This window comes from Diabrotica virgifera, chromosome 1 (genome assembly GCF_917563875.1).
Source record: "Diabrotica virgifera virgifera chromosome 1, PGI_DIABVI_V3a".
Classification (NCBI taxonomy): Eukaryota; Metazoa; Arthropoda; class Insecta; order Coleoptera; family Chrysomelidae; genus Diabrotica; species Diabrotica virgifera.
The window spans coordinates 189751545-189773406 of record NC_065443.1 but is presented as its reverse complement, the minus strand read 5'-3'; the positions used below and the strand labels follow the sequence as shown (position 1 = coordinate 189773406).

The 21862-nt window shown below is 31.7% G+C and overlaps 1 protein-coding gene and 1 long non-coding RNA gene across 3 annotated transcripts in view; one reads left to right on the top strand and one right to left on the bottom strand.

Moving 5' to 3' along the window:
* The window catches only part of LOC114329229 (uncharacterized), a 1335969-nt gene that overhangs the window by 961151 nt on the left and 352956 nt on the right, over positions 1-21862 (top strand). The window lies entirely within an intron of this gene.
* Positions 20276-21675, bottom strand: LOC126878995 (uncharacterized). Its single transcript, XR_007695927.1, has 3 exons — positions 21468-21675; positions 21107-21368; positions 20276-20760 (listed from the first exon to the last, which is right to left on the bottom strand). It is a non-coding gene; the product is annotated as an uncharacterized LOC126878995 (long non-coding RNA).

The following is a 21862-nucleotide window of genomic DNA, read 5'->3' as shown; positions in this document are numbered from 1 at the left end:
AAGAAGATAGTGCGGAAGAGTTAGGTAGTAGTTGGTGTTACAGAAGAATCCTACGAATATCATGGATTCAAAGAATGTCGAAAGTGGAAGTAACTAGAAGGATAGGAAATCAACCGGAAATAATACTAACTATCAAAAGACGAAAACTTGAGTACTTGGGACATGTGATGATAGGGCAAAAATACTCATTATTACAACTTATTATGCAAGGCAAAATCCGAGTAAAGCAAAATGTGGGAAGACGAAGAACATCTTGGCTTAAGAACTTACGGGAATGGTTCGAATGCAGTAGTGCAGAGATATTTAGAGCGGCAGTCAACAGGGTCCGCATTGCCGTGATGATTTCCAACCTTCGATAGAAGATGGGACTTAAAGAAGAAGAATATACTTCATTATCTGCATTCAAATTATAAATACCAATATATACCAATAAAAGAAAAGTTGATCTTGAACTTGAAGATAAGCAACTGAACGCTTTGACTTCGAGGTAACTCACCATTCATGATAAAAACCACAGGACTGTCTTTAAATGATTATTGTATCAAGCTTTTCTTACAACAGAGTTATCAATAATTAAAACATATAAAAGATAAAAAAGATCAAGGCAGGTTTTGTTTATATTTGATTCAGAGTTGGACCACCATATAGCTATTTCAGCATCCTTATGCCTCATCGGTGAAGCTCAGAAGTCTCAACTCTTAAAACATAATCGAGTTTTCCAAAAAGTTCAGTACACTTATTAAATGACTATAGTTGATAGTGTTTCTAAATAAAAAATAAATTCTAACAATAAAACACTGAAAACGTTTGTTTTCTATACTTCCACAAAATTTATTACAACTATGTATGTGACTACAGCTGTTTCGGCAGAGTGCCTTTCTCAAGTGATTTAGATTACTATGGGTTTGCCTTTTTAAAGTCTTTAACTGAAGAGGTTGAGGAGTGGGGAGCTGTTTGTCTGTTCCATAGATTCTAATAAAGATAGCTTAATGCCTTTATTCTGAATATGCAGAATTTGAAACTGTTCATTAAAAGAATGATTATGATCTAGAATCTAGAAGGTGAAGTACGTATGTAGAAGTGTCTGTTTTTCTATTGTTGAGTAGAAAACATCATGTTTTTCTATTGTTGAGTCCGTAACATACGGACTGAACCTTAATATTAAGAAAACTAAATTCATGGTTGTCAGCCGTGTAAATTTAGATCCCGGGGCACTAATGGCAGATAGCGAAGAGATCCAGAGAGTCGACTGATTCACTTACCTCGGAACTACCCTCATCTCACAATGGGACCACGCTCAAGAGATTAGATCCAGAATTGAAATGGCACGGTCTACATTTATCAAGCTGAGATCCTTGCTGTGCTGCAGTGATCTTAGTTTGGGAACCAAGATGCGGATAGTGAGGTGCTACGTTCTTCCAGTGCTACTGTATGGAGTTGAAGCCTGGACACTGACGCAAGCCACTGAAAAGCTGATTGAAGCCTTCGAGATGTGGATCTACAGGAGGATACTAAAAAATCTTATGTGGACCATGTCACCAACATTGAGGTCCTAAGTGCTTAATTTAGTAAAACAACGTAAACTTGAGCACCTTGGCCACGTGATGCGGAACGAAGAAAAATTCGAGTTTTTAAACAAACGAGTTTTTGTCGATAAACAAAACCTGCCTTGAACCCTTTTTAATCGAGTTTTTCAACTCGTCATGCAGGTATTTGGCAGGAGAGGACCGGGACGCCGTCGTATCTCGTGGTTGAAAAACCTCCGACAATGGTTTGGGATAACCTCCGCGCAGCTGTTTCGCAGAGCAGTTAACAAAACAATGATAGCCTTGATGATCGCCAACATCCGGACCGGATAAGGCACTGAAGAAGAAGAAGAGTGGAAAACAAACGTTTTCAGTGTTTTATTGTTAGATAAAATGAACTTCCATCAAGTAACGGTCGAATCCATCAAAAAATAAATTTTTTACTAATGAAAATAATGTTTTAGGTCCAGTTCCACCAATGTGATTTAAGTGAAAATTTGATCTTAGGAAATAGCTTTTTACCAACTAAAAATATTTACTTACGTCAAAATATTTTTTCTTAAACTTAAGTCACCTATTATGACGACTTAAGCAAAAAATTTAACTTGGAGCATGCAATGACATTCATATTTACTCTGGGCTAATTAGCAAAATTCATGGAAAAGTTATTTACCAGCAATTTTATTGCTGGAATCGAATTATAAGATCCTATATATTAATAATATAGGTATGCAAAGTCCGCAGATAGTGTGCTACTTTTTTTATAAACAAAATGGCGCCGACAAATCGTATTTTTTTCAATTATTGCTCTATAACTCCGAAGATTTTAACTTTACAACAAAAACACCCAAATAAAAATTCACCCCAATTTAATTCTACATAGAAGCATGTTTTCCCGATTTGCTCCGACGAAAATTTTCCTCGGAAAATGTGGGTTTTCCCAAAAAAATCTCGAATTTTCAAATAAATTTTTTGGGCCAGTAATTATTTATTAATAATTATATAGCTTGGTGAAATAAAAGCTTTCTTGGTATAGATTATAAATTCAGAAGCCGGTGAAAATGAAACGAATATTTTAGCAACAATTCAATTGTTAATTAACAATTTACAGTCGCAATAACAACCAAAATAATCATGAGACATTGATCAAACTTAGAAAGATTATAAAGGTGTGATGCCTATTTAATATTTTGTCGACAAAATATAATTTTTCCATTTTTTTGCATAATCTTTAAATGTTTAAAAAAAATTGTTATAAACAAATTAACATTTCTCAGAAATTGTTTATTATATTCTAATTTTAAAAAATACTTAAAATGCGTATTTCATGGGTCTTGAAAATGAATGCTCTAAAAAAAATTTCCAATCATTTGCAAAAAAGTTATGAAACAGCAAAGTAAATATACGATTTTTCCGTTGTTTATAATTTGTTTTAATTGTTTCAAAGCTTAAAAGTGAGTCTATGGCACAATCTAATTACTCACAAAAAATGTCAAAAATTAGTGCAATGGTTATATTTTAATCAAAGATTAAAAATACTTTTTTTTGTAATTTTTAGCGCAAAAGTAGGCCTGATACAGAGTCGGAGCTAAAATGTTCACTCGAAGCGACTGACACGTAGCATACATTATTTATTAAAAGTGTACGTCGCGCGGCCGATCGTCGCTCCGAGTGAAAATGTTAGCTACAGTACTGTATTATTCTACTTTCGCGCGTGTAAATTACAAAAATATATATATATATATATATATATATATATATATATATATATATAAATCAAACAAATGAAATAGAGAATGTGGAAAAATCCCCTTACGAACAATTCACACATCCACCATTTCAGGTGGATGTGTGAATTAATATATCAACATATATATATATATATATATATATATATATATATATATATATATATATATATATATGTTGATGTGATCTTGATTATTGATATGAGATAATATTTTTATATGTCATTTAATTTAATCAATGCATTAATAATAATCTAATTAATTTACCAGATCACATATCAATATGTTTTCAATCTCAGGGCTTTTTATAAAATTAATTACTTACTTACGTGGCTTCTAAGTATTTCTCAATGGTTCCTAATCGGGATAGGAAAGAAAAGAGTAAAATAATAACACATATGGGTTACAATTGTAATCAAAATATTGTTTATTTTATTTAAATGGCAATCACTGCTTAATATTTGCTATATCTTATTATTCTTAAACATAACATTTACACATGGGAATCTTATTTCCTTTTGGTTTCCAATTGAAAGTTTTTATTAACATTTAACTATTTTGATTTATTAGCAACAATTCTATTTAAGTTTGATGAAGCTTTTCTGATATTATTCATTATGTTTCTTCAATTTTAAATGTGGTATTTAATACGAAAAACCCATACATTCATGTCCAAACAAATGAGACTGACCTTTTTCTGGTGAACTGAGAATGTCTTCACACAAGACCCGTTTCCTGCTATCCTTGGCTGCGATCAAAACCTCGTCCTGGCTTCCAGTAATGTTCTCCTTTGAAACTAGCTCGTGTAGCTCTCGTTTCCTGCTTCTGTCGTGATGCTGTGTTCTACCTTTTTCGAAACTGCAATCAGCTACCGGGAACTCTTGGCTCAAGGAGGTTCTTTTACTCTCAACCTGGCCTACCTCTCGTTCCACGATAGATACTCCACACTCACGGAACTACACCGGCTTTCTCACTCTCCGTACACTACCGTCTACTACTGGACTTCACTTCTCGACAGCTCAAAACATTCTGATCTCTATTTGTCATTCATTCCCCTACTTTCTAAATATCCCTTCCAGATTCACAAATCAAACTTCCACCACCAACTCTCATTCGCAGTATTCCTCAAAACCAATTTTTAATCTTTCTAAATATGCTTAATGGATTTCAAAAGAAAAATAGTTAATTCCCATTCTAAAATTACTTTCTACTAATTACAAAATTTAATGATCTATTATCTACTTCCACTAAGTCTTATTTAGCATCGGCTAATGATCGAACCTTCCGCGAACAATGATAATGACCTATTATCGATTTCACTTGAGTTTTATTTTAAGCGCATTGTCCCGAGTTTCGTTTAATCACTTCTTAAAATTAAATATAACAATTTGTTGTATACAGGTTGTTCTAAATTTATATGCCCGTGGTTGAGAAAATTGAAAATATTTTATATTAAATTGAATTTTGTTTATAATTATCAAAATTTAATTTTCATATCAAATAGAAATATAACAAATCCCCGCCTTGTATTCGATAAAATTTATCTGCATTTTTTAAATAAATTTTCTCGAGGCAAAATCAACTCCCTGTATATTTCCTTACTTTAATCTACGTCTTATACCCCTTCTTCTTGTATTACTCTAATTAGTCCCACCTGTAGAGTAATTGTTTCCTTATTTTCAGTGTCCTCATCCTGTGTTAGAGTGTCGGCTATTATGTTGTTTTTCCCTTTTTCCCATATCAATCTTCTGTCTTTTTCCTCAGATTTTTCACATACTTTTACCGTGTATTCTGCATCCTCGTTTTCATATGCCTCCTCTTCAAATGCCACTGTTTCGATCATATCTTTTTCGCTTTCATTTGTTAGCTTTATTTCTTCTTCTCCTGAGCTCGTCTCTTCTTTTGAGGAATCCCAGGTTTCCTTTGTTTCTGATACTCTCAAACTTTCTTCTTCTGGGCTCAACTCTTCTTTTGAGGAGCCACAGGTTTCATTTTCTTTTATCTTTTTCTGACCATTTCTCCTTTTTTTTCTTTGTCCTTGCTTCGCTGCCAAATTCATTTCCACTGTTTGTTCTTTACCTGATTCGTCCGTATTTTGTTTCTCATGTTCCTTGTCCTGTTCTTTTTCTTCTTCTTCTGTTAGTTTCATCGTATTATTTTTAAAATCTATCACTACATGTTTTTCTGCCAATTCGTCAACTCCTACTATCATGTCATGTGACATGTTTGGCATTATTACACATTGTAGTGCATACATTTTCTTACCCAGTCGTACCATTACTCGTATGCCTTCATTTATAGTTGCCAATGTCCGTTTGTTTGCGCCCACTAAATTTACCCTAGGTATTTTGTAAATTAAATTTGTTAAGTTAACTTCTTCTATTAGTTTTCTGTTGACCAATGTTATTTCAGATCCAGTGTCTATCATAATTTTAATTGGTTTCTCGTTGATAAATCCATCCACAAATTTTAAATTAACTCCATTTTTCTTTTCGTTGTTTCTTGCCAATTTAATAAACTACTTGGGGTTACAAAAGATTCCTGTTTGATTTTTGGTTTTTAGTGAGCGCCGTCGTGAAAAGACGCCGGTTGCTCATCGTTGTTTATATTTTCGTCATAATGTCTCTCTCCGTCATATTCATCTGTCTGGGTATTATTTACTTCTCTTCTATTTTCTCTTGGTCTGTCGGATCTGTTTCGGTTTTCTCAATATCCCTGTTCATTTTGTCTACCATTATTTCTGTTTTCTTGATTTGAGCGTGTGGTGTTTCTATTCTGGTATTCTCGATTTCTGTCCTCATTCCATTGTCTATTTCTTTGTTCATAATTTCCTCTTCCGTTGTCTCTATTTTCGTTTTCCCTTCTGGGATTAAAATCTCGTCTTGTATAGTCCCTCCTATTTTGATTGCTATCTCTGTAATCCTGTGTTTCTCGGGGCCTGTAATCTTCTCGCGACCTTCTTGATTTTCTTTCTCTTAAACGTGATTCTCTTATTTGTAGGAATTGGCATAAACTATCTATGTCTTTGTAGTTTTGCAATGTGATATGGTCTTCCAGCGTTTCTTCGAAATGTCTTGCAATCAGTTCGACTAATTGTTCCGATGAGTAATTATATTGTAAATGTTTTGCGTTATAGTAAATTTGTAATGCATATGTCCTTTCTGATATACCCATCCTATCATTGTATTTCCCATTTTGCAATTCCTTGTTAATTTCCAATTGTTGGACTTTTCCCCAGAAATAATTCAAAAATTTTTGTTCAAATTGTTGCCAACTGTCAAATTCTTCTTCTTTGCAATCGAACCATAGGCTTGCTTCATATTTTAGATGGTTTCTGATAGTTTCTTTTGCTGTTTCGAAATTTCCGATGTGCTGTATTTTCTTTTTCAGGCTATTTATGAACGGCACTGGGTGTAATCTTCTTACATCCCCGCCAAACCTTATCTTCACGTCATCTGTGCTATGTATAACCATTTCTCTTCTTTCTCCGACATTTTGTTGAATATTGATTTCCGCAATCTTTCTTTCCACTTCTTCTATGTCTGTTTGAATAGCGTTTTGCAACTTGTTTTCCAAACTTTCCATTTCTTTTTTCTGGCAATTCGTTATCTCCTTTATTTTATTTTGAATTTTCATTTCTTGTTCTTTCATGTGATCCTTAATTTTCATTTCATACTTTTCTATGCGTTCCTCCATTTTCTTGTAGTTCTCTTCTATGGCTTGTTTTGTTTCCTTCTGATTTTCTTGCATTATTCTTTTTGTTTCATCCATTTTCTGTTGTGTTTCATCCATTTTTTGATCCAATTTTTGTTGTGTTTCATCCATTTTCTTTGATGTTTCTTCCTGATTTTTATCCATTGTCCTTTTTGCTTCATCCATTGCTTGTTTTGTTTCTCTTTGATTGTCATCCAGTTTTTGTTCCATTCTTTGTGACTGGAGTTGCATCATTTGTAATAATTTATCTATTCCTGATAATTCTTGCTGTTCTGATGCCATGATTGTCGTGTCTAAAATATCTTCTTGGTCTGAATTATTCTCTTGATTTGAATGTTCTTTTTGTTTTTTGTTGTCTTTGCTTTGGCTTCTTGTCACAGACATTTGTTTTCAAGAAGTACTGTCCCCGCCAAATATGAAATTTTACTAGTATGTTACCAAGACGACTTTTTCTCACCCAAATATTATAAATTGTCAATAAATATATCAAATGTAAATATCGTAAAAACAAAATATTAAATCAGTTATGTAAAATTTGTACCTAAAGAGATCTAAAATTTTATGTTATCAAATGTAAGTATCTCACTTTTTACCACAGGCATATAAATTTTCAAATACCGGCTTTACTCTTTCTATCCTTCAAATTTGCCACTAGAAATACTTTACAATGCTTTCCACGTTGGACGACAGTTGATGTGATCTTGATTATTGATATGAGATAATATTTTTATATGTCATTTAATTTAATCAATGCATTAATAATAATCTAATTAATTTACCAGATCACATATCAATATGTTTTCAATCTCAGGGCTTTTTATAAAATTAATTACTTACTTACGTGGCTTCTAAGTATTTCTCAATGGTTCCTAATCGGGATAGGAAAGAAAAGAGTAAAATAATAACACATATGGGTTACAATTGTAATCAAAATATTGTTTATTTTATTTAAATGGCAATCACTGCTTAATATTTGCTATATCTTATTATTCTTAAACATAACATTTACACAAGGGAATCTTATTTCCTTTTGGTTTCCAATTGAAAGTTTTTATTAACATTTAACTATTTTGATTTATTAGCAACAATTCTATTTAAGTTTGATGAAGCTTTTCTGATATTATTCATTATGTTTCTTCAATTTTAAATGTGGTATTTAATACGAAAAACCCATACATTCATGTCCAAACAAATGAGACTGACCTTTTTCTGGTGAACTGAGAATGTCTTCACACAAGACCCGTTTCCTGCTATCCTTGGCTGCGATCAAAACCTCGTCCTGGCTTCCAGTAATGTTCTCCTTTGAAACTAGCTCGTATAGCTCTCGTTTCCTGCTTCTGTCGTGATGCTGTGTTCTACCTTTTTCGAAACTGCAATCAGCTACCGGGAACTCTTGGCTCAAGGAGGTTCTTTTACTCTCAACCTGGCCTACCTCTCGTTCCACGATAGATACTCCACACTCACGGAACTACACCGGCTTTCTCACTCTCCGTACACTACCGTCTACTACTGGACTTCACTTCTCGACAGCTCAAAACATTCTGATCTCTATTTGTCATTCATTCCCCTACTTTCTAAATATCCCTTCCAGATTCACAAATCAAACTTCCACCACCAACTCTCATTCGCAGTATTCCTCAAAACCAATTTTTAATCTTTCTAAATATGCTTAATGGATTTCAAAAGAAAAATAGTTAATTCCCATTCTAAAATTACTTTCTACTAATTACAAAATTTAATGATCTATTATCTACTTCCACTAAGTCTTATTTAGCATCAGCTAATGATCGAACCTTCCGCGAACAACGATAATGACCTATTATCGATTTCACTTGAGTTTTATTTTAAGCGCATTGTCCCGAGTTTCGTTTAATCACTTCTTAAAATTAAATATAACAATTTGTTGTATACAGGTTGTTCTAAATTTATATGCCCGTGGTTGAGAAAATTGAAAATATTTTATATTAAATTGAATTTTGTTTATAATTATCAAAATTTAATTTTCATATCAAATAGAAATATAACAATATATATATATATATATATATATATATATATATATATATATATATATATATATATATATATATATATATATATATATATATATATATATATATATATAATCTTTAATTAAAATATAACCATTAATCTGATCATCGATATTTTTTTGTAAATAATTAGCTTGTACTTTAAACTCACTTTTACGCTTTGAAAGAATTAAAAAAAATTATAGACACCGTAGTAATCGTATGTTAACTTTGCTGTTTCATAACTTTTTTGCAAATGGTTACAAAAAAGTTTTAAAGCATTCATTTTCAAGATATTTGAAATGGGCATTTTAGCTATTTTTTTAAATTATAATATAATAAAAACTTTCTGAGAAACGTTAATTTGTTTATAACTATTTTTTTTAACATTTAAAGATTATGCAAAAAAATAAAAAATGTATATTTTGTCGACAAAATGTTAAATAGGCATCTCATCTTTATAAGATTTCAAAGTTTTGATCAGTGTATCATAATTATTTTGGTTATTATTGCGACCGTAAATTATTAATTAACAATTGAATTGTTGCTAAAATATTCGTTTAATTTTCACCAGCTTCTGGAACTATAATCTAAACCACCTAAACGGTTTTAAGTCACCAAATTATTTAATTATTGGTAGATAATTACTTATCTAAAACTTTATTTGAAAATTAAAGATTTTGTTGGGAAAACCCGCATTTTCCGAGGAAAGCAGGTCGGAGCAGATCGGGAAAAACACGTCTCTATGCAGAATTTAATCACGGTTAATTTTTATTTGGGTGCTTTTGTTGTAAAGTTAAAATCTTTGGAGATATAGAACATAAATTGAAAAAAACACGATTTTCGGGCGCCATTTTGTTTATAAAAAAAGTAGCACACTATCTGAGGACTTTGCATACCTATATTATTAATATATAGGATCTTATAATTCAATTCCAGCAATAAAATTGCTGGTAAATAACTTTTCCCAAAAATGGCCTATTCTCCGATAATCAGCCCAGACTAATTCTGTCATATTATATTGACAAATAAGTGAGTTTAAATTTCTTGTGTTGATATTACGTTAGGTTAACTCTGCGATCTAATGAAATTTTTATATTTCTATTTTTTGTAAATTCTGCTATAATCTATGGTATACAGTCGTATATTGTTATAGTTTATGGTATATAATATATAGTGTAGTGTCTCTATCTTTGATATACACACCAGTTTTTTTATTTTCAATGATGTCCTTGTATTTGGACACCAAGGAAATCAATTCCACCTTTTTTTGAGCAGAAAAGTTTACTCTTTTGCTCATGTTTTCCATATTCATATCAACTATTTCCACACTCTGACAAATCAAAACTATTACATACCTTAATGTCTAAAAAAAACTGTCTCTAATTTTTTAAACCATTATATTTATTTTAAACTGGCAACTAAATTAATGCTAAACTAATTAATAATTCTAAACTAAATTAATTTTAAATTCGCTAAATACACAAAAACATTACAAGAACCGTTCAAGAACTATAACAATTATTTACAATAAATAATATTGAAATGACATTAATGTCAGAAGACAGCATCAAAACTGACACAAATGTTCTTATTTTTTGGTGTTTTTTCACTAAAAACCAGTCAACAGGTGAATAATTTTTGACAATTTTGCAAAGTTCGTATCTTTGATCATTTAAGTTTTTTCTTGGCTAAGTTAAGTAAAAACTTGTATGGTAGAACGCAAATTTCAACTAAAAGATTTTTTTTTGGCTAAGCAAAACTTACGTAAGATTTTACTTAGATCACGTTGGTGGAACCGGGCGTTAATGCTTTGCAAAAATTCTTCTATATCGAAAATATGTATTAGCAGCTGATACATATTAATTTAAAAATTTTGAGTAGCTCTTGTTCCATTGTACAGTAAATAGATTTTACTGTAAAGTCTACTACCAAATCCAAAAAAACATGCAGTTTCCTATTATTTTTATGGTATGGTATATTATTTTAATTACATTTTTTATGGTATGTGGTTCGTTCTTTCTATTATATGTTTGTCCGCTCTATTTCATTTTACTCAGTTAGCTAATCAAATAAAAATGGCGTATGTAAATGATAATAAATTAATAATAAGCCTTCAAGCGACAGGTGCACACGTGATAAGACCTTGTGGTTTCTTGTCTACCTATCATCTTTTTGTTTTTCAATGTCGATGATCATTAATGTTGGTCAAAAATTGGCAACACTGTTTAAGTTTCTAATCACATTGAACTAGCAGCTGGATCATAATTACTTAACAGATTCACTAAGAAGGTGCACTTAATAGACATTTGAGTGGAATTTCTTTGATAAAGATTGTTTTCGAAAGGTTCTTCATGACTTAGAGGTGTGTTTTAATATACATTGATGACCGTTTTACATGAGTTTATACATTATGTCTACGGACATAAAGGTTTTAATAATATTACTTACCCCATTATATGCCAACGTCGTATTTACAGACATTTATTTTTTTTTTGGACCCTTAAAATTTATTTAAATTTTTTAATAAAACATTTTCTACATATTTTAGGCTGCAGTAAACTGAATTATAATTTTTGTTGTATTATATTCCCAATAAGTAATTCTTTCAATAAAAAAATATAAACATTGGATACATTTAGTGACTTGGCGTGTTCATACCGGCCCTCTTTTATCGTTTAGTGAGTGGATTATTCTTGCTGAGTAATGTTTATTATAAACTATATTAATTTATGAGTAAATCTCGGAAATCTAAATGTGCAACATTTCAGTTTTATGTGAATCTGTTCACAATCACAATTGTATATTTTGTTTATTGCCATTTACATAAAAAGGTTTATATTTTATTATATTTAGAAGAAATTATTTCTGAGTAACTAATATATTAACCAAAATTGTTTTGGACAATAGATACTAAAATACTCTTTTTAATTTTACCATTTTTTCTTTTAGTGTTGCCAAAATTTCAATTATTGCAAATTTGTGATAAACAAATATTGAATGGTCTAAAAACTTCTCAATGAATCCTTTTGAAATATCCATATTATACACTATACACTACAAAATCTTCGCTTTAACGAATAATTTAAAAAAATAGTAGCAAACTTTGTATCTAGGGCTTTTCGTCTTCTTCGTATTACGAGAGATGTCGCTGTTTTGCGTCTCAAAAAGTGGAAACATTGCATCGCTATGTTTTCCCTTAAATAGGCAGGATTCATGGTACAACTTTGTACCATGGGCAGGATTATTGATATTTGTTTCAGAGTTGTGACTGCATAGCTTCACTGAGGACTTATAGATGCTGAAATACCTATATGGAGATGGTGGTCCAACTCCGAATCAAATAAAAACAAAAACTGCATTTATGTAATATCTTACAGGAATATTCGACACCAAATAAATATAGTTGCGGCATAAATCAAATACCATAATTAATTAATGTATTTGTTTATTTTATAAACATAATATACATTTTCCGCAAATCGCCAGGAAATTTTGACATTCCTGTCAAAATTTCTTGAAGAAAAAGTCAGGACTTCCTTACTGTAAGGAAATGTCATTTCCTTACTGTAAGGAAATGATATTTCCGTACAGTTGTTAGTGTTCTACATAAATGATAGAAAACACATTGCTATTAAAACCTTGTAAATTACCTTAATCATTAAATTTTCTTTATCTGGAGCTTCCTGGATAAATTTTTCAATTTCTTCCTTCGTTAAAATCTTAGATTTCTTTGCCCTATAACCTTGAGCTTGCCGTTTCAATAAAGAACGAAGTTTTGAGTATGTAGATATATCTACATTGTGTTTAAGTGCAAGGGTTGACTTCAGCATTGAATAATTGGCCCATAATGTTGAAGATTTCATCTTTAAACAAAGGTCTAGGAAGTATGCCATTACAACATTTTCTGAGAAAGAACTCGTATTTTTACTCATGCGATAATCCATAAAACGTCTGTATGCATTTTCGTACTTTTCTCTTGATTTCTTTGGCAATAATTCTAATGAAGCAGTATTCACTGCCTCAACCAGCTCTGGAGGAGTCCCAGGAATGGAAATTTCATCATCACTTATCATTTTACTTTCGAGAACACCAGCAATTAAATTTATAAGCGTCAAGTTTGACAATTCAACCTCAATACGTTTCCATAGTAACCCAAGTAATTTTATTAGGAATTTCAAAGCACCATTTATTTGGGAATAAAATTATCGCGTTTTTTTAAAATCAATCAATATCTGTCGAATTTTAAACGATTTGCGGAAAAATAGTATGTTTACCTCGTAGGAAAAGCCACATTCCTGGACTCTGTGTTGCTAAGTCTCGGCTTGCGCCTCGACTTAGCAGTCTTCACAGTCGTCCAGGAATGTTAAGCTTTTCCTACCCGGTAAACAATGTACTATTTATATCTCTAAAGCGGTAATAATATCTGAATATAACACTACTAGTAATTTTTATACATTTTATAGGTTAGGTCAATATAGGTACTAGTGATGTAACGAATATTCGTATTCGCATTCGCGAATATTCGCTTGTTTTTGCATACTCGCATTCGCATCCGCATTCGCGAAATTTGTGCGAATGTTTTGCGAATAAGAAAACCAGAAAAAAAATAATTTTAAGATAATATTAGGTTAATAAAATCAAAATCTATTCACTTATCATCTTTTTTATTAAGAAAAGGTAACTTAACCTCAAACATGCAGCTACTCTCAAATGGAAATATGCAGGACACAATAGCAGACAAAGAGACGGAAGATGGAATGAAGCGATAACTCACTGGAGACCTTGGGACTACAAAAGAGGAAGGGGCAGACCACAGACGAGATGGTCGAATGACCTAAAGAGATACGCAGCGACCAGATCGACAGCATTAGCACTGAACCGAGAAGAGTGGAAAAGTAAGGGGGAGGCCTACGTTCAAGTTTGGACAAATGAAGGGCAATAGATAGATAGAACTTAACCTTGTATAATCACATTATCAGCCTTTACTTTGTTTTATTATTTGGTATTATGTAATAAAGCTTAAGATTCAGATTGATTTACACTAAATATCAATTAACTTTTCATTAAAAATTTAGGAAACATTACAAAAATAGAAACAAATTAAAAAAACTGGACATTCGCATTCGCATCCGCATTCGCGAATGTCAGTCGCAGATATTCGCATTCGCATTCGTATTCGCGAATGTTAAAAAAATGACATTCGTTACATCACTAATAGGTACAGTTGAGTCCGGGAATCTTTAATCTTTACCCGTGCGTCGTCATTTAAAGTATACGAAATAAGTCGATGATAAGTCGGAAATTGAAATTTACTAAACGCAACAACAAGGGACAGTAAGTGACTGTCACTTAGGGTCACATATCCAATACAGCACAATGAATGGCTTTTGAATGAAATATTTGAGAAGTCCACAAATATTTCAGTTGACTCTAATTATAATTGAAATGTTGCCAAAATTTTAGAATTTTTTGACTATTAAGTAAACACAATAAATTTTTGTATGTCATCGACAATTTGTTCTTTAACAAAGAACATAATGTTCATTTTCCAAGCTATATATAGTAAATAATTTGAGAAAAAATTGGGTACTGTATGAAAATGTACTATCCATATACAAAAAAGACGTCAAACAAGAAATAAAATACAACTGAACTGAATAATATTCGTGTCCTAAAAATTTAGATGCAAGTGATAATAAATATTGAGAAACCACAAGTAATTACCCAGCTACCTGATTTACCGCGCTGTGTCGCAATTTCCTGTAATAAAATTTGACCTAAAACTCCATTTTCCCGGCCCCTTTTGATTTCCCGGGTATCGAGAAATTGTTTTTCTCGGGAAATTTAAAAATAAAAAGAAGAAATTGTTTTTGTTCTAATTTTTCAATGCAATTAGTATAAAAAATTTGATTACAAATTAATAATGTTAAGAAAAATTTAAAAGAAAATTAAAAATTTTAAAGAAAATTTTAAAAATAGAAAAATTATAAATTTGTGTAATCTGAATTTTCGTTGTTTTTATTATTGAAATGTGTTTTAAAAAAACAAATTGTTGAGTGTTTGATCTTTCAGGATGGCTCTTTTTTTGTACAGAAAGTTGCTGAAGTTAAAAACGCACTTTCTGTTGATGTAGGTCTGATGATTTTTAGTGAAGTGAGTAATTTTTTAAACTTAAAGTCAGCTGTTTTGCACTAATCTAATACCGTATTAAATTTCCTATGTACTAATTCTTCGTAATAAGCGTTATTTTAATTCAAAATAAAGATTTATGTTATAATTCTGGATGCTTCAAAATGAATCGGATCGTCGCATAAACAAAAGAATGTTTATGCTGACGGATGTGATAAATTCTGATTTTACCCCAAAATTGGGAAGGTTTAACCCGGGAGCAGTCGCGCCAAAAAATCTAACATTTTATCCTCTTCCGTGATAACTTGATGAAACATTTTGTAACATAACTTTTTACTCGTAAGTGCATCGAGGAAGATTGTAGTAATGCGTGGGAATTTTTTAAATTCTTTTTAAGTTTTTTTTATTTTTTTTTTGTGAAATTTACGGCTTTGGTGAGAACCAATTAGCTTTAAAATTGTTAGAAATAGATATTTTTAACGTAACAAGTCAATAAAAATATTATACAATAGAAATTTCTTTTAAATTCGCATTTAAATTCGTATCCTGAGATTTTTTTCTCTACGCGCGACTACTTACGTGACAGAAGTGAGCGCGACTGCTCCCGGGTGAAAAATAAATTCAATAAATAAAGATCAATTTTGTTACCCGAGAGTTTTTGGGCTCGCTGAACACGAATATCATGACGGCACCTGGTGCCCGTAATGTGTCTCATCTAGTTTTATGAAAATTCGATACAAAATCAGTGCAAACTCATTCATCACTCGGGGGGTTTTGAGGATGCTGATCACGAATATCCCATCAGCGATGATCTTTAACGCACCTGGTGGTGAAAATTAGATACAAAATCAGTGTGCAAAGTCTTAATCGGGGGCTTTTGAAGTCGCTGGTCACAAATATCACGACGGTGATGGTCTCCGACGCAGTTGGTGACCAGGACAGGCCTCATCTACTGGAGTTTTGTAGAAATTCGATACACAATCAGTACAAACACGTTACTCGGAAGTTTTTGGGATCAAGAATTTTCTACAAAACTACAGGAGACGGTGATCATACTGGTCACCAGGTTTGTCGTAGACCATCGCCGTCATGATATTTATGACCAGCCACTCCAAAAACCCCCGATTAACAACTTTGCACACTGATTTTGTATCTAATTTTTACAAAACTCCAGGAGAAGAGGCCCGTCCTGGTCACCAGGTTTGTTAGAGATCATCGCTGTCAGAATATTCGTGATCAGCGACCCGAAAAACCTCCGAGTCCGAATTACAAATGTATCATTTTTCATCACTTCGAAATGCATTTTCTTGTTTACTAATGCACTTTTCATTTCGTCATCATCTCATCAATTTTGTTCTCAAGAGTTTCCTAAGAATCGAATGCAAAAAGTTTCATTGAGATTCATCCAACTGAAAACTTTTGTTGGTTTTGGACTTTTTACTGCTTCATTGCCTAGATTAAGTTAGTTTATTAAAAAACCATTGAAAGTGGCAAAAGCTGTGGTTTTTTGATGCATTTATTTATTAATAAACGGTAAAAAGAAGTAAAAATTTTAAAATATAATAATAGTCTAGTAAAAATAAGATTACACTACATGTAAATCAAAATGTAAATTCGTACAGGTTGAAATAAATTTTATGTCAAAGTTTAGGTGAATACAAAAGATATTTTCAAAAAAGTATCCAAATCATATTATGAGGGGATCATTGTTTAAATAATTAAAAAGGGTTTTTGCACAATATTTACTTTTTTAACTGCTGAGGTAATTTACATTTTAATGAAGGTCTTTAGGGTTTTTTTTTCTACAAAGCTGAAGGACAAATCTTTTACCTAAGACTTATTAAGTGAAATTTGACCCCCTATTTACTTAAGTAATTATACAGGGTGTCCCGAAAAGATTGGTCATAAATTATGCCACAGATTCTGGGGTCAAAAATAGGTTGATTGAACCTCACTTACCTATATACAATAGTGCACACAAAAAAAGTTACAGCCCTTTGAATTTACAAAATGAAAATCGATTTTTTTTTCATATATCGAAAACTCTCAGAGATTTTTTATTGAAAATTGACATGTGGCATTTTTACGACAGCAATATTTTAAAAAAAAATTAAGTAAAATTTGTGCACCCCATACAAATTTTATGGGGGTTTTGTTCCCTTAAACCCCCCCAAACTTTTGTGTACGTTCCAATTAAATTATTATTGTGGCACTATTAGTTAAACACATTATTTCTAAAACTTTTTTGCCTCTTATTACTTTTTCGATAAGCCAGTGTTTATCGAGATATTTTGAATATTTGTCGAATCCACCACATATTTGTATATGGTTAAGTACGGTTATAGAGACCTGTTAATAATCTGAAAATTTATTTATAATTTACATTTTTAGGTATATTTTGAAAAAGAAGCTACATCTCGATAAAAGGTGACTTATGAACAAAAGACTAAGAGACAAAAGTTTTAAAAACACTGTGTTTAACTAATGGTACCACAATAATAGTTTAATTGGAACGTACACAAACATTAGGGGGGTTTAAAGGAACAAAACCCCCATAAAATTTTTACGTAAATATATTGAAAAAGAAGCCGCATCTCAATAAAAACTGGCTTATCGAAAAAATACTAAGAGGCAAAAAAGTTTTAAAAACGTTGTGTTTAACTAATGGTACCACAATAATGAATTAATTGGAATGTACACAAAAGTTTGGGGGGGTTTAAGGGAACAAAATCCCCATAAATTTTTTATGGGGTGGACAAATTTCACTATAATTTTGTTTTAAGATGTTCCTGACATAAGAATTATACATGTCTATTTTCAATAAAAAATCTCTAAGGGCCGGTTTCACCATCGACAAATAGCGGTCTATTCAATGAATAAAGTTATTCGACCAATAAAACTGACATATCTCCGTTTCACCAACGTCAAATAAGACTTATTCTATGAATAAACTCCAAATAAGTTATTAGTCCAATATCGGGCAGATAAATATTTATTCTTAGAATAAGTTGACAGCTAACCTCACTTTAAATATCAATAATAAAGAAAATTCATTAGTTTAATTTGAATTTATCTACAATGTTTTATAACAGGTAAACGTAATTATATCAAATGATTTTGAGTGCTGCTGACAACATGCCTGTCACTTGTATAGGAACTAATAGTGCAAATCCAACTGATCAGAATAACGTTAATTTTAATTTGTTTTTTGTCGTGATTTTGAGCTTAACATAGTATATAAAGACATTCATATATTAATTATTTTATAAACTTTACGTTTTTGGTGATTTTGAGTGCTGACACATGCCTGTGACTTTTATAGTAGTGAACTGTGAAAGTCCAACTGATCAGAATAATGTTAATTTTAATTTGTTTTTTGTCGTGATTTTGAGCTTAATATAGTATTTAAAGACATTCATTAGATTAATTATTTTATAAACTTTTCGTTTTTGGTGATTTTAAGTGCTGAAAACATGCCTGTAACTTGTATAGTAGTGAACTGTGGAAGTCGAGCTGATCGGATAATGTTAATTTTTTCCGTGTTCCCTCTATAGGGCTTTTCATTCACAGTCATTTGTTTTGAGCTTCTGTCATATGTCATATAATCCTTGTATAGTAATATTATACACGGATTATACAACATCTAACAGGAGCTCGAAACAAATGACAATCGATGAAAAGCCCTATTAGAAACTCATTTATGTTTCCTCGCCTGACTAAATTATCAAAAAACAGGACGCACTCATGCTAGGAATTATGATTTTTATTAATATTATTACAATAATTATTTATATGTGACACTAACGTAACTAGTGACATTAATTTTAGGCCAATGTGACAAACTTTATTAATACTAAATTTTAACATGTATCCCGTATTTTGTTAAAATAATATTATTTTGTTTTTCATTCTATTTAAAATAAATGCAGTTTTGACAGGGAATTTGTTTTGTTATTTATTTATTCCATATAGACCTGGATCCCTCCTACCAAAAAAAAGTTGATTAATAGCAAGCTGAAAATTTATTAATAGCTTAACGGTGTCTAGTCCCACAAACTTTGATGCATGGGAACACTGGAAGTTTTAACTGTGGAACAGGTTAAAAATTTGAAAGGTCAAACTACGAAAATGTTTATGTAATTTGTCAGATAAAACTTCCAATTGATTTGCTACCAATTCATTAAATTCTCATGCAAAAACCAGACTGGTGAAAAACCTGCACCAACTAGGCATTTTAATGAGTAGAACACGAAGACCATGTCAAACTACAGGAATCATGTTGGTGAGTAACAGCAGTCTGATTTTTGCACGAGAATTTAATGACAGGGTAACAGATCAATTGGATGTTCTGTCTGACAAAATATATGGGATGTTTTCGTAATCTGATGTTCCAAATCTGAGTTTCCAAACTGTTTCACAATTAAAACTACCCCTGTTCCAGTGTCACAATACATCAAAGTTTGTCCAACTGGACACCGTTAAGCTATTAACGAATTTTCAGCTTGCTATTAATCAATTTTTTTGGTACACGGGATCCAGACCTAAAGCCGGGCTCAAACGACTCGTGTACATCAAAGTTTGTCCAACTGGACACCGTTAAGCTATTAACGAATTTTCAGCTTGCTATTAATCAATTTTTTTGGTACACGGGATCCAGACCTAAAGCCGGGCTCAAACGACTCGTGTACTTGGCGAATAATCGTTACTTGCGTTACTTACTATGTCTTTTGGGAGGGTTACTAGAACAATTCTTTGACAATTAATAGTAGTATTAACATTATTATTATTAGTGTTTGACAAATAGTACAATAATTGTACTAGTAACCCACTCACACAGTATTGCCAGTATACGCAAGTGACGATTATTCGCCAAGTACACGAGTCGTTTGAGTTCGGCTTAATAGGTTTGTTCGTAGTACGACACAAACGATTAGCAACTGCTGCCAACCATCAGATGCATGAGAAGTTAACAGTTAGCGTTGTGCAGTTAATAGTTAGCATTCATAGACTACGAATGCACATGTGTCTGATGGTTGGCAAGAGTTGCTGATCGTTCTACAAACAAACCTATCAGTAAGCACAATTTGTGATATCCATGGGTAGTTACTAACAGAAAGAGGCAGGATTCGATTTTTAAAACATTTATTTTAGAGTCTAAACATAGTCATACCTTAAACGATAAGTGTATATTATCATTACAAGTTGATACTAATTACAAAAATAAATACACATTTAAAAGACCAATACATAATTACTCATGATGAAGAAGTACATTATAATTAAAAATGAATAACCATTTTCATATCGCTGCAACACAATGCCAAAGCCATCTCATATTTCAGTTCGTTTAGTGAGCGCAACAAGCACTCTGACCGAACAGTTTCAAAACTCATTAGTTTTTCATCAGAGAATGCATATGTTGCTATCTCCAAACCATGTAGCTGTAACATATGTACATGCATTGGGTTCTTCTTCGTCTGTCTTGCCCTGGGCATACTTTACTATTACCGGCCATATGCATACAATGTGCATTTGCTATGTCATCAGAACTGGCTATCACCCCACCCAAGCATTTAGTCGTTTAGCATTAGCTTTTTGGAAATGCTTCACCTAAAAAAAATATTTTATTTTTTTGGAAATTTTTCAACTACAAAAATTTATTTTTATTAGAGTATTTGCATTCTTTACAATGATTGAGAATATTTTATTTAAAATCAGACATTCATACAATATAATTTTAGAACAATCATGACAGTAATTCAAATAGATGGCAGTAATAAATCATTTTCAGAGAATTATGGAGTTCGCAGTTTACAGATTAGGACGACGATATGTCTGGTCTCATACAGATATATAAACGTAAATAAATCTAATATTTAGAACCAATTTATCCAAAAGACACTAATACTGTTATCCATATATTTCTTAATGGTGAATAAATAAAATAAAGGCATACCTTTCCTACAATAATATGGAAATCAGGAAATCATTAACAATTTTTACTCCATTCAAAACAAATCCAGCTGTAAAATATTTATGTGCCTGAAGGCTTTTGTATGCTTTCATCTGCTGCTTAGAGTAGCAACTGTGAGACTCCACCAAATATGTATAAATATCTATAATAGTAACTTGATGGACTGCACTTAACTGTAAAATCCAATTCTGACTGAATTGCGTATGGATCTAAATCCCCAATTATTTTCAGCTTCAATAAATATCTAAAACAATAAAAGAAATAATGTTATTGCTTGCAAAATTCATCATTATTGATAAATAACGGGGCAAAATGAACAGGAAATAAAAATTATTTCGCCTACCTTTCTCGCAACATCTGAAGTTTCCAATAATAATTTCCTTAAATAATCATTTTGCATTGTGGTTAAGTTTATAAAGTGCACAAAAACAGGAAACGAAATCCAAATGAATCCAAAATAGACAAAATACGATGATTATAAACAATGAAAAATCATTGAAAAATAGATACCTACAAACATAACCTCTTTGTTAGTTTATGTGCCAACCAGAGGTCACGTGGTGGGATTACAGTCGAAAATAATGCAATCTGCTTGGCAAAACACCGAAGAGGTGGAGGCCAACAAACTAATATGAGGAAGAAGAACTGCCATTCGCTTGTGTCAACGAGTACAGTCTGTGGAAAATCATTATACTTTGAACTTATTTGACGAATAACTAACTGTGGATTACAAATAGT